We start from the raw sequence: 17,286 nt of genomic DNA, 5'->3' as shown, positions 1-17,286 counted from the left end.
TTTGTAGTTTTCATTGTAAAGGTCTTTCACGTTTCTGGTTAGGAAGATGCCAAAGTATTTCATTTTTTTTTTGTGGCTATTGTGAATGGAATTGTGCTTTTTATTTGGGTATCTGTTTGTTTATTATTGGTGTACAGAAATGCGATTGTCTTTTGCACATATATTTTGTATCCTGAGACTTTGTCGAAGGCCTTTATCAGTGTAAGGAGGTTTTTGACAGATTCTCTTTGGTTTTCAAGGCACACAATCATGTCATTTGCAAAGAGAGATAATTTGACTTCCTCTTTTCCTATTTGGATATCCCTGATTGCCTCCTCTTCTCTGATTGTTCTAGCCAGGACTTCCAATACTATATTGAACAGGAGGGGTGAGAGTGGGCATCCTTGTCTTGTTCTGGTTTTCAGGGGAAATGGTTCCAATTTTTGTCCATTTAGGAGTATGCTGACTGTGAGTTTCTCGTAGATGGCTTTTACTACTTTGAGGTATGTTCCCCATATGCCTAGATGTTCGAGGGTTTTTATCAAGAAGGGGTGCTGGGTTTTATCAAAAGCTTTTTCTGCATCTAATGATATAATCATGTGGTTTTTGTTTTTGACATCTATTGATGTATTTAATTACATTTATGGTTTTACGAATGTTGAACCAGCCTTGCATCCCAGGGATGAAACCTACTTGGTCATGATGGATGATTGTTGAGATGTGTTGTTGAATACGGTTTGCTAGGATCTTATTGAGAATTTTAGCATCTATGTTCATCAAAGATATTGGCCTGTAGTTCCCTTTCTTTGTTGGATCTTTTCCTGGCTTGTGTATCAATGTGATGCTAGCTTTATAAAGTGATTTGGGGAAGATTCCATCTTTCCCAATTGCCTGAAATACCTTCAGTAGAATTGGAATCAGCTCCTCCTTAAATGTCTTGTAGAATTCTCCTGGAAAGTCATCTGGTCCAGGGCTTTATTTTGTAGGTAGTTTTCTTATTATATTGTCAATTTCCTTGATAGTTCTTGGTCTATTTAGGGTCTCAATTTCTTCTTGTTTCAACCTAGGCAGGTTGTGTGATGACAGAAAGCCCTCCATTTCCTTGAGGTTTTCAAGTTTGTTTCCATACAAGTGTACATAGTAGTCTCTAATGATCTTTTGTATTTCTTCAGGGTCAGATGTAACTTCATCTTTTGTGTTTCTGATTGTGCTTATTTGGGTTTTGTCTTTCTTTTTCTTGGTCAGTCTAGCTAGGTGATTGTCAATCTTGTTTATCCTTTCAAAGAACCAACTTTTTGTTTCATTGATTTTTTGTATTGTCTTTTTATCTTCTATGTCCTGGATTTGGGCTTTTATTTTAGTGATCTAGATTCTTCTGCTGAAATTAGGGTTTTTGTGGTCTTGCTTTTCCAGCTTTTTTAGGTGGCTTGTTAGGCTGTTAATTTGTGCTCCTTCCATTTTCTTCATGTGCATTTGTAGGGTTATAAATTCCCCTCTTACTACAGCTTTCATGGCGTCCCAGAGATTCTGGTAAGATGTTTCTTCATTTTCAATTGTTTCCAGGTACCTTTTGATCTCTGTTTTGATTTTGTTATTGACCCAGGAGTTGCTTAGCATCATACTGTTTAGTGTCCATGTCTTTGTGGGTTTTGGGGGAACCTTGTTGGTGTTAATGGTTCTTTTTATTCCACTATGGTCCGAGAAGGTTCATGGTAAAATTTCGGTCCTTTTATATTTGCTTATGCTTGATTTATGGCCAATTATGTGATCGATCTTAGAATACTTTCCATGCGGTGATGAGTAGAATGTGTATTCTGTGGCCTTTGGATGGAGTGTTCTGTAGGTATCAATTAAGTCCATTTAGTCAAGAGTCACATTGAAGTTCCTGATCTCCTTGCTGATTTTTTGTCCTGATAATCTGTCTAGGGCTGTGAGTGGGGTATTAAAGTCCCCATTTGTGATGGTGTTAGAGTCAATATCTTTCTTTAGTTTTCCTAGGAGTTGCTTTATAAAAGTTGGTGCACCTATGTTAGTTGCATATATGTTTAGGATAGATATTTCTTGTTGATAGAGTGAACCTTTTATCATTATGTAGTGGCCTCCTATATCTTTTAAAATTTTTGATAGCTTAAATGGTATTTTGTCTGAAATTAGGACTGCAACTCCTCCTTTCTTTTGTCTTCCATTCATCTGAAAATTTGTTTCCCATCCTCTTACTTTGAGTCTGTGCATGTCCTTTCTAGTGAGATGAGTCTCTTGAAGGCAGTATATTGTTGCTTGGTGATATTTTATCCATTTGGCCATTCTATGTCTTTTCAGTGGTGCATTTAGTCTATTCACATTCAGGCTAATTATTGAAATGTGAGAGTTCGTCCTTATCATAGAGTTCTTATAGAGTTGTTCTTCCACTTGGTTTATCGTCTTTATTTTGGTTTTGGGGTTGGTTCATGTGTATTTTATTCTTTTTCCTGTACTCTTGTGAAGAACGTTGTTCTTTTTTCCCCCTTTCTTCTGTGTTTAAACTTTCTTAAGTGTTTCATGTAGAGGTGGTTTGGTGGCAGTGTAAGTTCTTAGGGATTGGACATCTGGGAAATATTTTAATTCTCCCTCACTGATGAAGCTTAATCTGGCTGGGTAGATTATTCTTGGTTGAAATTGTTTATCTTTTAGGACTTTGAAGATAGGGCTCCAAGCTCTCCTAGCCTGCAGGGTTTCTGAAGATAAATCTGCTGCTATTCTGATTGGTTTTTCATGGTAGGTGATCTGGCCTTTTTCTCTTGCTGCCTTTAGGATTTTTTCTTTTATGCCTACTTTGTTTAGGTGAATTATTATGTGTCTAGGAGTTGGTCTTCTCATTTGTTGTCTTGCAGGGGTTCTCTGAATCTCTTGTGTTTGAATTTTTGCATCATTGATTAGATAAGGGAAGTTTTCTTGAATGATCTCATGGAAGGTTTGTTCCAGTGTGGTCTCTGTCTCTCTTTCTACCTCAGGAAGGCCAATTACATTAGGTTCTGTCTCTTGAAGTAATCGCTCATCTCTTGAAGGTTTTGTTCTATCTTTTTGAGCTTGTTTTCTGTGTTTTTAAGAGTTTGGGTTAGTTCTATATTTTGGTACTCAAGCTCTGAGATTCTTTCTTCTGCTTGGGTAATTCTGCTTTCCATGCTTATCAGTTTGCTAGTTATTTCATTCACAGTATTCCTTATTACTTTTATCACAGATATCAGCTCCTTTCTAGTTTCTTCTTGACTCTCCTCAATTCTTTTTAATCTCTCCATTAATGTCTTGATATTCAGGCTTGTAGTGTGAGACCAGGCATTCTGGGGGCTCTTCATTGTTTGCATTCGAAGTCAGTTTTCTCAGTGTCTGCCCTCCCAGGGGTCTGGGAGAGACCCATATTCTTCTTTTGGTTTTTCTTCATTTGTGTAGATTTCTCTCTCTCTCCCCCTTCCTCTCCCCTTCTTTAATTCTGTTTTTCAGGGAAGGTGTGATTACTTTTGTTTCACTTGTATAATCTCTTGTTCTTCCTTATGAGGGTCCTCTGGCTTTGTTCACTTTTTAGGTTGAAGTGTGGGCTGCAGGCTGTACTTTTCGCAGTTTTGAGGCTTAATTGAGGGAGAAACTGTGATTCAGAATCTATATGCTGATTACAGCATCTACCAACAGGTGTATGAACCCACTGGAACCTATTTCCTACTGCCTTACAATCTGTCTGTGCAACTTGGTGTATCTTGGGTCCCTGGGGCAAAACGAAGTACAAAAGAGGAAAATAATGGAGGAAGGGTGGGTCAATAGGAAGTTAGAAAGAGAGAAGAGTGAGAGGGAAAACAGACATACATACCAACTAACAGGTGTAAAACAGACACAAGGCAGGAGAGAAGGGAAAAAAAACACAGAAGGAAAATTCCCTAAAGAGTACTGGTAGCTACACAGAGACAGACCAAAAAGATCATGAAACAGATAGTGTAAGTTAGAAAGCAAACAATAGTGAGCAAAACGCACAGTCAGAATGATAAAACCATAGGTCAAAATAAGAGATCAGACTAGTTCTGTAATCTTTCCTTAGTAGCTAAAGTCACTTGAGCTCTGATCTCCAGCCTTTCCCCTTTGTTTTTACTGCACACAGCTAGCCTGCTTCCTAGGAGGTCTGTGACTCTTAGTTGTCTCAGTCTGTTCAGCGTATGGGAGGGGTTTTGTCTCCCATTTAGCGACATCACTGTGGGAACTGAGGTGGAGGCTCTGATAGGTGGGTGGGGTGATGCAAATCTGCCTGGAGAATGGCAGAGGTGGTAGCTTCACTTTCACTTTTGTTCCCTCTTCTGGAGCTGGAAGCCTCCAATCAGCACCTTACACCAGCTTGGGGTTCTGTTCCTTTACACAAGCTTGAGGTCGCACGCTGAGTGCCTCAGCCAGGGTGGGCCCAGGGCTCCAGAGTGCCAAAGCTCCAAAGGGCAGGTGGTGGCCCTGGGTCCCTCACAGGGCACTTCAGCCAGAAATGGGACTGGTATCTCTGAGGGGCAGAGCCTCCTTGGGTGACTGGCAGTTTAGTGCTGGGTGCTGGGCAAGACGATGTAGCCAGGGAGGGAGCTGAGACCCAGGACACCTGAGCAGGTGGGAGTCACATATAGTGGAGCAGCCGCAGCCAGGGGCTGCAATATCTGGCCCTGCATGGGGCCAAATGTCCCCGGGCCTGGCGGTGGGCTGGGCGGTGGGCAGGGGGCTGCGGGAAGAAAAGTAAGAGTCTTTTTGGGAAGTCACGTTCGAAGCATCTCACAAATCCACCTAGGCCATCACCATCTTGTGTCTTCCTCCGAAATAAATATCTTGACAGATGTATTGCATCAAACAGAGAACACTTTGATAGTGATTAAAGTTTAAACATGTCAGAATAAAAACCCAACTTTTTATAAGTAAACTCCAGGTTTTGGGGGGATCCTCCTTATGTGTCCCATGAAAATAATTCTGGCCTTATTTTGGTTCACAGTACTAAGGCAGGGAGCAGTTCAGCAAAGCACTTTCCTCTTACTGAAAAATAAAAAGTTTAAATGTAAAATTGGTGACAGAAGGAAGAGGAAAAATCAAAAGGGGAACACCGAGGATGGTCTAGGCATTAATGTGCACAAAATAATTTCCTGTCGATTAATGAATATAAATATTGCACAAATGATTGGGGCAAGAGAGAGCGAGAGAGAGAGTGACCATGGGTAACTATTACTGAGAAAAGTAGAAAGCAATGTTTTATAAGAACCTGATTCTTAGCCGAGCTCGGTGACTCAGCCTGTAATCCTGCGCTTTGGGAGGCCGAGGTGAGTGAATTGCCTGAGCCCACAGGTTCGAGACCTGCCCGGGTAACTTGGCAAGACCTCATCTTCACAATAAATCAAAAAATCAGCCGGGCGTGGTAGCACGCGCCTGTAGTTCCAGTTACTTGGGAAGCTGAGGTGGAAGGATGGCTGGAGTCCAGCAGGTCGAGGCTGCAATGACCGTGTGTGTGTTACTGCACTCCAGCCTGAGCAACGGAGTGAGACTCCAACTCAAAAAAGAAAAAAAAAAGAACCTGATTCTGTCTACATTATTATGAACATTTCTCTCAGACTAAAAAGCATAAAAATCCTAGAAGAAAACTTACAAAAAACTGTGGACACCAACCTAGGCAAATAACTTATGACTAAATCCCCAAAACCAAATATTACAAAAACAAAAATAAGTAGGACCTAATTAAATTGAAAAGTTTCTACATAGCAAAATAAATAATCAACAGAGCAAATAGGCAACCCGCTAAATGCAGAATATATTTGCAGACTATAAATCTGGCAAAAGACTAATATCCAGAATCTACAAATAAATGAAATAAATTAGAAAGGAAAAAAATATATACATATATATGACCCCGTTAAAAAATGGGCAAATGATATGAACAGACATCTTCTCAAAGAGGATATACAAATGGCCAATAAACATATGAAAAATGCTCACCATCACCAGTTGTCAGGGAAATGCAAATTAAGACCACAATGCAATGCCACCTTACATCATTTGGCTATTATAGAAAATCAGTAGATGCTGGCATGCATGCAGTGAAAAGAGAATACTTCTACAATGTTGGTGGGAGTATAAGTAGTACAACCTCTATGAAAATTGGTGTGGAGAATTTCAAAGGGCTGAAAGTAGATCTACCATTTGATCTGGCAGCCCTACTACCAAGTTTCTACTCAAAGGAACAGAGGTCATTATACTAAAGGACACCTGTACCCGTGTGACCATCACAGCACAACTCACAATAGCAAGATGTGGAATCAACCTACAAGCCCATCAACTGATCAGTGGATAGCAAAAATGTAGTATACATATACACTATGGAGTGCTATTCAGCCATCAAAAAAGCATGAAATATTGTCTTTTGCAGCAACTTGGATGGAATCAGAGTACATCATCCTAAGTGAATGCTCTCAGCAACAGAAGCCCAAACACTGCATGTTCTCACTTACAAGGGAACTAAACTCAGGATCTGCGAAGAGATAGAGAGTGGAATAACGGACACAGGAGACTCGGAGCGGGGAGAGAGAAGAAGTGAAGGGACAAACAAGTCACCTGTCTAGTAAATGCGCACAGGTAGGGGTGGAGGGTGCGCTTAAAGCCTAGGCTTCTTAGTCACTCTGTAATGCAGCCATGTAACCAGAAACTATTTGTACTCCCTAAAGCAATTGAAAAAATGAAAAAGTAAACACATAAAGTAGCATGAACATCTCTCCCTTCAGCCTATTTTTATAAAAACCCATTGACTTTTCAAAAATTATACTTTATAGTCCACCTATCTTGCAAAAAGTTATAAGACAGAAACTACATTCCTTTTCCGACTGGACTGTTTCCTGTTTATATTTTGGCCTGCTTTTTCTAAAACCATGTTGCTTAATACTCTTTTAGAGAGAGACTTGGATTCACTCTGGAATTAGAACTATTACAAATTTATAGTGCCCTGAAAACAAGTTCCTAATGGAGATCAGGACATAAGCTTAACTGTAGGTGACAATAAAATAAATAGTGTGCCTGCCCTGGCCTTGAAACTTCTCAGTTAAGTGGAAAATGGCTGTGCCCACTGGGTGTGCAATCACACAAAAGTGCCCAGTAAATTGTCAATAATGCTCTGATCCCCAAATGCTTGTGCAAGTGAACATTTATGCAGGACGATACATATTTAAATTGGAGATTAACTTGCTAAATCTGTACTTTCATTTATAAGACAAGCTTTTGAAATATAGTTAAGCCGGGCTTGGTGGCTCAGCCTGTAATCCCGTGCCTTTGGGAGGCTGAGGTGAGTGGATTGCCTGAGCCCGCGGGTTCGAGACCCGCCTGGGCAGCGAGACCTCATCTCTACAATAAATCAAAAAATCAGCCGGGCGTGGTAGCACGTGCCTGTAATTCCGGCTACTCGGAAGGCTGAGGCAGAAGGATCGCCGGAGCCCAGCAGGTCGAGGCTGCGGTGGCCAGGAGTGACCACTGCACTCCAGTCTGGGTGACAGAGTGAGACTCTAACTCAAAAAAAATAAATAAATAAAAAAGAAATATAGTTAATATTTAATTTCTATTTCTACTATAACAGAGTGAGAGCTTAGTATAGTGAAGGTAAATAACATGCAGTACATTTACAATTTAAAAAAATATGAATCATATCTACTCTAGTATGGAGTCCATCTTTTTAAGCAAAATCTCATAAGCAGGATCCACCTTTTGTCACCAAGTAGTTGAATCTCAGTGTTGATGTCAACCTAAAATTCAAAGGCATTTGTAGGCCATCAAAGTGAGTATACTGTAGTCAAGAGAAGTTAATATCTCACGGCCACGAAGCAATTATTTTATTTTCAAAGAATGACATGAACAGAAAAGAGCAATTTGGTTATAAAAATTATCCAACGTCTATGCTATATCTTCGAATGATTAAAATGGAGCCCAAATAAGTGTAATTCTTAGTAAAGTCCAGCTTTAGTAACACTTAAGCCAACTTTTATTTAGAGAATTTTCTGTTTTGCAGCTTAAGGTTTAATCTGATGTATGTTCCGTTTTTACTTTCAGGATTGGTAGATTGCCCTTTATTTATTAAACCTCTAAGACATTGTTCAATGCTTCATTTGCTATTTTATTAACTTTTAGACATTCTGATGTATGTATAACTATAAAATTATATACAACTATAAGATGTTATAAAATTATTTACAGTTACTTTTCTTCTTATGTCAAAAAATGAAAAGTTAAAGGTCAACTTTGAGTGATAAACTCTCTTTTGAGCTTACATGGGCTCTGGTTAACAAGCATCCCTTGTTGAGATTTTTTTTTTTTTTTTTTTTTGCGTGCATAAAGTTTATTTACCCAGCTACTTTTCCAACGTCTGTCACACTCTTCACGTCTGCACTTCCTTTCTTGTGCAGTTTAGAGTTCACGGTATATTATTAAAATCAACTGCCTGCAAATCCTTAATTCCTCAACACCTCTATGTTGATTGTACCAGTCCTCCCTCTCCCTACTTCCTGTTTTAGTTCAAATGAACCCCTGATTACACCAGGATTGTAATCATGGAGTTGAATGCTGCCATCCTTTTTCTGAGGAACCTCACCATGACCCTGACATGGGTCTCCTGATTCCACTCTGCTTTTCTGCTACACATCTAAATGCTTTCTCCATCACCATCGTCTTCCTAGATATTTCCATCCTGTTTACCTTCTGTGGACCAATGACTCTGATTTTCCAATGATTTCTGCCTTCTTGAATTCTTGTATCCATTTTATATTACCAGTTGCTCAGTACTTTGTCCAGTTTTTAAGAAATTCACATTGATTACACATTCCCTCTTTCCACTGTTTTTTTTTTTTGATGAAGCACATGTTTTCTTATTCAGACTCCTTAAACTAATTTTCCTGCTTGCTTTCTTACATATATTCTCCACAAAGTAGTTACAGTCACATTTGGTGTGTGTGTGTGTATCTTGAGAGGTCAAAATGCCCTCATCAAAAATCTCCAAAGACTTCTATTGACACATAAAATAACTCTCCAAACCTTATCATGACCCTGAAGACATGAAAACAATGACATCTAGCTTCTCATCAGACTTTTAATAAAAGCCAGAGAATTTGCAATGGCCTCAGGTAGGAGCTAGCAAACTGTAAAGGGCCTGATGGTAATATTTCAGACTTTATGGACTCCATGGTTTCTGTTAAAACTATTCAACTTGGCTTTGTAGCATGAAACCAACCCTATACAACAAATAGTGAATAGGTATGGTTGTATTCTAAAACAATTGTATTTACAAAAACAGGTAGCCAGCCCCAGGGAATAGTTCACTAATCCTGAACCAGAGGGCTGTATATGTACAGGGGCACCAAAAAAATGTATATACATTTCAAGAGATGGTATCTATGAATTAATTTTTGAAGTTGAATTAAATTATGATAGCAATGTGTAGCATGATGTTCACTCAGCTGTGTTTCCACCATTTTCTTTGACTGCCCGGCCCGTTGAATGGTGACACCAGCATTCATTTGATTAACGCCATCTTTTGAGGAATGTCTTACTCAAAATGTGTATACTTTTTTGATGCCCCCTGAGTTTTGACCTCTCAAGATTCATACAGACACACACACACACACACACACAACTTGTGTTCTGTTTTTACTTTTCACCTCCTTTCTCACTTTGACACTTGCCTCCAGGTTGTCCCTAAAATATTCCACACACACTCCAAAGGACACTCAGGACCTTGGTCATTGTTTCTTCTGTTGCCCTTTTCGGGAATATCAGCATGGTTTCCATATTTTCATTTATTTGTATCCTTTCTTATCTCTTCAGTGAATCTTGCTATGATCATCTTATTTTTTTCAAAATAAATGAAGTTACCATAATTGTAAAGTCAATGTAATTGTTGCTTACATGTTTTGGGATACTGTTCATACAGATATGTACACTACTAATTCTGCTCTTTTGAAAGTGGTTGCCTTTTATTAAGTGTTCATTAACTTCTGGGAGTACATGCTCAGGTTAGTTGCACAGGTATATTGCATGATGGCGAAGTTGGGGTTTCTACAGAACCCACCACACAAATAGTGAGCATGGAACCTGAGAAGTAGCTATTCAGCTCTCACTGCCCTTCTCTCTTTGTCATGCCCCAGTGTCTGCTGTTCCCATCTTTATGTCCATGTGTGCCCTTTGTTTAGCTTCCTCTTAAAAATGAAAACATGCAGTATTTGTTTCTGTTTCGGTATTAATTTGTCCATGTTGCTACAAAGGACGAGATTTCCTCTTTTTTTGTTGCTGTGTAGTATTGCATGCTGTATGTGTATCACATTGTCTTTGTTCAGCCCACTGCTGATGGCCGTGATCATCAGACTTTAAACCCTTACTGCCTTGTCCTGACAATGTTGTTCGCCTTCTCTGCTCATGTACTCCATAACAAGTACCAACAATGAAGTTTAAAAAAAACAAAACAAAACAAAATATTTTTAGGAGTTTGGCTTAAATGAATAAATCATTGCAAAATACATAAAACAGTATAAACTTTTATTTTGACATCTCCTGATTTTCAATACATATTTTAATACCAACAAGTAAAATAACACCCAGAAAAGTCACTGGTAGAAGCTTTGTAAACATACACATCCTCGGGTTCACTGCCAGTTTTGATTCAATAGTTTGATAATAAACTCTAAGATTGTAGTATCAAGACCCTGGGTCATTTTCTTATACATATTCCTTTCTTTGAAAAATCTCCTACTTATTATTTTTAGGTAACTTTTCTTATAAGTGAGATTTCCATTGGATTTTGTACAAGGAATTAAATGAAAAAATGGTATAAAATGTGCATTCAATGTCCTAACGAAAGCATGGAGCCATAATCAGAAAGAGAATGTTCTGCAGCAAAATGTCTCAGAGTCATTATTTTCTTGCTTAATAGTACATAGCAACCATGAGCTTGCACTTCCTTTGACTTTTCTGAAGATAAAATAAAAATTTTCTCTTAAAAATACAGCTCAAACTTAGAAAAAAGCTTCCTGCTGGCCTTGATATTATCAGTCTGTTTATTTTGTGTCCTGGTTGTTAAGCATGAATAGATATGAAAAGAGATAGCTATTCTACCAACATCTTTAGAGGTTTTTGTTTAAAGAGTACATGTGTGGGTGTATTTGGCTTTTATTTTCCTTGCCAAAGTACTGCTGGAGATATTTCAGGGGTGTTGTGATAGCTGTAAATTATTATAGCAATGGTTATATATAAATTATGAGCTACAGAAGAAACTCCAGAAAAGAGATACTCAACAATATGGAAATAATTTCATTTGATTTTAAAATGTGCTTCCATTTGATGGCCCAGAAAGCCAAGAAAAAAAGTCATGTGATACTCAAGAGATATTAGTGGTGATACAACATCAAGCAAAATAGAAAATGAAACAGGGCCTTCTTGAATGGGCTAACAGACCATGCAGTCTAGCTTCTTATCTCACAGTGTCCTATGTGAAAAATAATAAAAGCTATAGAAAAAGGAAAGCATTTTTTTAAAAAAAAAGCCAGACCTTGGTTCCTGATGTCATTTATTTTCACTCTGCACCATGATTGTGCCTTGCCAATTGATATACATTGGTGATGGCAATAAAGAAAACATCGACAATACAAGTAAATTACTGATACCCTATGTTCTATTATTTCTCACAATGATCCTATGAATTTGATGATGTTAATTCAAGTTTGCAAATTGCAAACAAAAACAGAGCAATTAGGCAACTGATTTAGTCTTCAAATGCAAGAGTAACTAACCATATTATATCATGTCCAATTTTTTGACTAATACTTTTTTTATAGTAACATGAAAATTTGTGCATGTTATAGTCAATTCTATAAATTGAAATAGTATTCTCATCTTTACAGATTGCAGATATTTAAAACTTTTATAAATTTACTTATGTAAGTTTCAAAAACTATCCCTTTAACAGGTAATCAATCTATAGATTAGTGAAGATATATTAAATGTATTTAAGAATATGCTTCATAAATCTTATATTTTAATACAATGGATGCATACCTCAGATCTTTGTAGATAAGGTACCTGTTGTCTCTAGATTTCAGTTTCTAGTTTCTAAAGTAATAAAATTGATAAATCAATAGACCATAAAAGCAATCCCTCATCTTAGATTTTTAATCAAAATAAAATACAGGAAAGGGGGAAAAACTTTGCTTGTTTACAACATACCTTAAAATATCATTGATTAATAATATAGTATTGTTATACACCTTTATATTTCTACAGGGACACACATTTGATTGCTTCATTTAATCTTTTTGGATTTCTGAAGTTAAGCATGAAACTTCAGTAACTCAGTATCATTGTTAGCCAAAGGTCATGAGATCTGCAAAAGAAAAGGGAGATCTCTATTTTCTATGACCATCAATCTGCACATTGAGCTAAAAGAAGTAATGGACTGTTTTGTTTAAACATTGTAGTTAATTCTTTCCTTTCCTGACCCTTCCTTTCTCCTATCACCCTCTCTGTTTTGTTCTGTCTCTCATTTTTGTGTTTCTTGTTCGTATACGTGTCTATATATATATATCTCCACCATAAGTATATTTATGCAAACAAAATTTCCTTAGAAAGTACTGAGAATAGGTTTTATTTCAGGACAAACATTCTGATTAATAAATGACAATGCAGGGTTTTATTTCTTTTAACTTTTAATTTTGAAGATGTGGGATACAATTCAGGATTAGTTATACAAATGTTGATAGGTGTGCCCCTCCTTCCCCTGGCAGATTCCCACTACTGCCAATCCCACCTCTCTCCCCCAGCACCTTCCAACTACTACCAATTCCTTTCCTATAGTATTATGATAATCAAGATCCCCTTATGAGTGAGAACATGTGGTACTCAATTCTTTGTTTCTGTGATAGATCACTCAGTATTATAGACTCTAATTCCATCCAAGTTGTTGCGAATTTCATAATTTTGTCCTTATTTATGGCTACGTAATATTCCGTCGTATATACGCACCACATTTTTTAAAAATCCAGTCCTCTTTTGATGGGCAGCATGGATGGTTCCATGATTTTGCTAAGCAAAGTCTAGTAAATTCAATTGCATAACCTGTCTACAAAACACAGCCATTTGATGTCAAACAAATGAGGCTAATAAAGTTTTCTCCAGTTCTCTGTCTTTTACAGATTTTCTATTCAGACTAAGAGCTAGAATACATTTAGCTCTAGCCTTGAAGACAGAAATATAAACCTGCAAAAGTACAGGCTGTGTTATCCTCATTCGGAGAGAACAGCAGTCCAAAATCCTGAGGAAGGAGAAGTGACAAGGTTGGGAGAGTCACCCAGGAGGGAAGGGGGAGGAGGGGAGATTGGGAGACAGTGTGGCTCTCAGTGGCACAGCCTTATACACCATGGGACATCAGAGCTCCTCCAGTGGAAACAGGAGGCCAGCGGAAGGGTCTGTGTGAGAACAGGATGCCAGGTCTTGATTCATATCACAAGGAGATAAACTACCCTGTCAGTGGCTGCTGCTTACCGGAGTAAGATATTGACAAAGAATTCCACCTGCTGACCTGGATGAGAAATGGGGCGGTAGATAGAGCACAGTAGGAAGCAAAAGGAGGCTTCCTTTTTTGTTGGTTTGTTTGTTGTTGTTGTGTTGCTGTTGTTGTTTTAATACATATTTTTTTTATTTTAAAATTGTGGGGTACAGTTAAAGGTTAGGTATACAAAGTATGCATTGTGCAGGCACCCTTGTTGATGAGATGTGCCGCCCCCCCATCCCCAGACAGATAAAGACTACCGTTGATCCCACCTCCCTTCCCTTCCCTGCCCTCCCATAGTGTTCTGCCACTGTCCATCCTTTTCTTTTTTTTTTTTGAGTTGGAGTCTCACTCTGTCACCCAGACTGGAGTGCAGGGCTGCTCCCGGCCACCACAGCCTCGACCTGCTGGGCTCCAAAGATCCTTCTGCCTCAGCCTTCCAAGTAGCCGGAATTACAGGCACGTGCTACCACGCCCGGCTGATTTTTTGATTTATTGTAGAGATGAGGTCTCGCTGCCCAGGCGGGTCTCGAACCCGCGGGCTCAGGCAATCCACTCACCTCAGCCTCCCAAAGGCGCAGGATTACAGGCTGAGCCACCGAGCCCGGCCATCCTTCTCTTATAGTATTATGATAGATGTTCAAGGTCCACTTATGAGTGAGAACATGTGATACTCAGATCTTTGTTTCTGTGAGAGATCTCTCAGTATTATAAACTCCAATTCCATCCAGGTTGCTGCGAAATTCATGATTTTGTTCTTCTTTATGGCTGCGTAATGTTCCATTATGTATATGTACCACATTTTTTAATCCAGTCCTCTTTTAATGGACAGCATGGTAGGTTCCATAATCTTGCTATTGTGAACAATGCTGCGATGAACACACATAGTGACTTGAGTTCTTCTGGGTATATTCCCAGTAGGGGGATTTGCGGGGTCATATGACTTCATAGACTTTTATTCACGTCAGCATGAGACACACATCAGTGCAGTGTTTTAGATCAGAAAGTCTGGAGCCACGTTGCCTGGATTTAAATCCTGGCTTAATCCTTTCATTTGTAAAATGAGTTTGATCATAGTAAGCCTTAGGATTAAAAGAAGATGAATGAGTCAAGCATGTAAAGTACTAGAATTATTTTCTGGCGCATTGCAAGCACTATGTGCTATTAACTTTAAAAATAAAGAAATATTTGACATAGAGGACGTGGGGAAAAAATTGCCAGAGAAAAATCAGTTGAATGAGGGCGAGAGAAGGGGAACCAGTGCACGGTCAAGGGTTTGTTTTAGGTTAGAACAGCTATGGCTCCTCCATTTTAGCTAGAGGGATGTCCTTGTATATGTGTGGAGGTGTGCAGGTTGACTCTCTCTTCCTTGAGAGATAACTTATAAAAAAAAAAAAACTACTTTCTTGTATTTGGGCGTGTGTGACATATATCTTCCCACGAAGAAGTACTGGGACTTACTCAAGGTATCTGTGTTGCCTGTAAGAAAAGCCCTTTCCTTAATTGTATAACAAAATATAGATTAATTTTACATATCTGTATTTTCTTAATATAGATTTTTAATTTTATATATTTGTATTGGTCTTATTTCAAAATATCTTTTCTGAAAATCTAAAGCACGTATCTAAAATTGTCTGCTATGAAAAAGCAGAGTGGGCTAATTTTATGACTGTTGGTTTTCCATTTGTTTTAAATTATTTCAATATAATAGAAATAAATGCATTAGTAATTGTGTACAGCCACACATTCTTTTAAGATACAGAATTAAATTTAAAAATTATTTCTAATTATGATTTTATATCCAACATAAGAATACCACATGAAGAACTATTTAGATATGCTAGTACATTTCATCCTAGCATTTTTATTGATATATGCATTTTGCTTTGGTAATCAAAATTAGAAATGGTTTCCTTTCAAAAACCTGAGTCAGCACTTGACTCATGCCATTATGGCTAGGTAATATTTTCAAATAGAACAAACATGTCACTAAGTAATTGAAAATAAAACATGAGGGGGAGATTTTGAAATTTCAGGTCAATACTTATGGCTAATTTTATGTAACCCTTCATTTGATGATTTGTAATGTTATCATTTTACGACCTATCTTCTTAGGTTTGTTTGGACTTTAAAGGAAAAATAATTGCATTTCTAACTCGAGTGCTACTCAAATTATCAGCATATTATATGAGGACAGAGAAGTCTGTAGGTTTCTCATGGCTTATTTGGGATCTTCAGAGATTTTATAGTAAAGATATTTATTAAAAATTGCATGAACACACAAAACTAAGAAATTATTGATATAATGTTGCTCAAAACATGCTTATTTAGATAAAATATAAGGACTATAGCAAGCGATTGTATATTAAGTGTTTTGTAAGCAAGAGAAAAATAAATGCTAAGATATCATGGGTCATAAATAGAAATGACGTCATCTTAGTACACACATAACTGCAAAAAGTAATCTCTATCTCTCTCCCTTCCTCTCTGTCATTCTCTCTCTCATTTTCTTTGTGTATATATGTGTTATGTATGTATGAGTTTTATAAATTATGTATATATGAATTTTGCATCTTTTTATATAAAGTTTTACATATGAACCTACCTTTCATAGTCAAACCTTCCTTCGTATTTTCTAACGTAAGAGTTGGAAACCTTTTCCCCTAAAGTACCAGTTAGTAAATTTTTTTGGCAGTGTAGGCCATATGGTCTCTATTACAATGACTCCACTCCATGTTTGTTGTTTGAAAACACCCATGGGTAATATGTACGCAAACAGGCATGGCTGTGTTCCAATAAGACTTTCTTTAAAATACCACACAGAAGGACTGTTGTAGCTGGCCTAATCTTGAGCTATAAAATAGATACGTTATTTAGCACATTTGGATGAAATGCTCTTAAAACTCTGAAAAACAATAATATAGTTTAAAGTATCAGAACAGATAGGATATGTTGAGGCACTTCTATATAAATATAATTGTGGATATAGCCATAAGTAAGCTAAAATTAAGGTATGGATATCAATATTATTTTACAGTGTATGAGAATAAACAGAGGTCTTTGTTTTCATTTGTATTTGTTCATTTCTCACACCTATGGACATAAGCAGCATACAGTTTTCAAAATAATTGTATGGGCAGAAATGCTGAAGCTTGTGATCATGGCATCAAATGACATAAAGAATAGGGGGAGGGACTTGCCCAGACACACGTTTCAGTTAACTGAAATAGATCTGCATTATCATTCATCTGTCAATTCCTCTTCAAAACTTGCTGCCCCGTTTTAAACTACATTTAACAAAGAATTAACTTGACTTGTTAAGTGAAAGATATTAGAAGTCCAGATTTAGGTTTGGCTATTCTAAACTATGTTTCAGCCTTCATAAACCTTTTAATGAAAATGTACTCTCTGAAATATGATAACTATTCTAGACGTCAGCACCAAGTGTTTATTACAGATCCTGTTTCCTGTCTGGACATCCCCCTGTGCCGGTGATAAGAAAGCTGGGAGAGGCATGTCTGCATAAGGTTGGAGTCCAGAAGTCCTTGAATCTGAATTAACAATGCCCAAATCCTGTTTGCCAAATATCGCTTCCAGGATGACCATTTCTCATGAGCAAAGTATTAACTTATGTGGAGAATTCTCAAATTACACAGACATAACACCTATGCTCAAAGAACTGTCTCAGTTTTGTAGCTGAATGAGGACAAGAAGCAGGATTTTCAGATTTCTAGAATAGAAACTTCTTTCAACAGTAAGAG

The sequence above is a fragment of the Carlito syrichta genome, unplaced genomic scaffold, assembly GCF_000164805.1.
Source record: "Carlito syrichta isolate Samal-C Ts95f unplaced genomic scaffold, Tarsius_syrichta-2.0.1 Scaffold309493, whole genome shotgun sequence".
In the NCBI taxonomy this organism is placed as follows: Eukaryota; Metazoa; Chordata; class Mammalia; order Primates; family Tarsiidae; genus Carlito; species Carlito syrichta.
Note: the sequence above shows the minus strand (reverse complement) of the source record.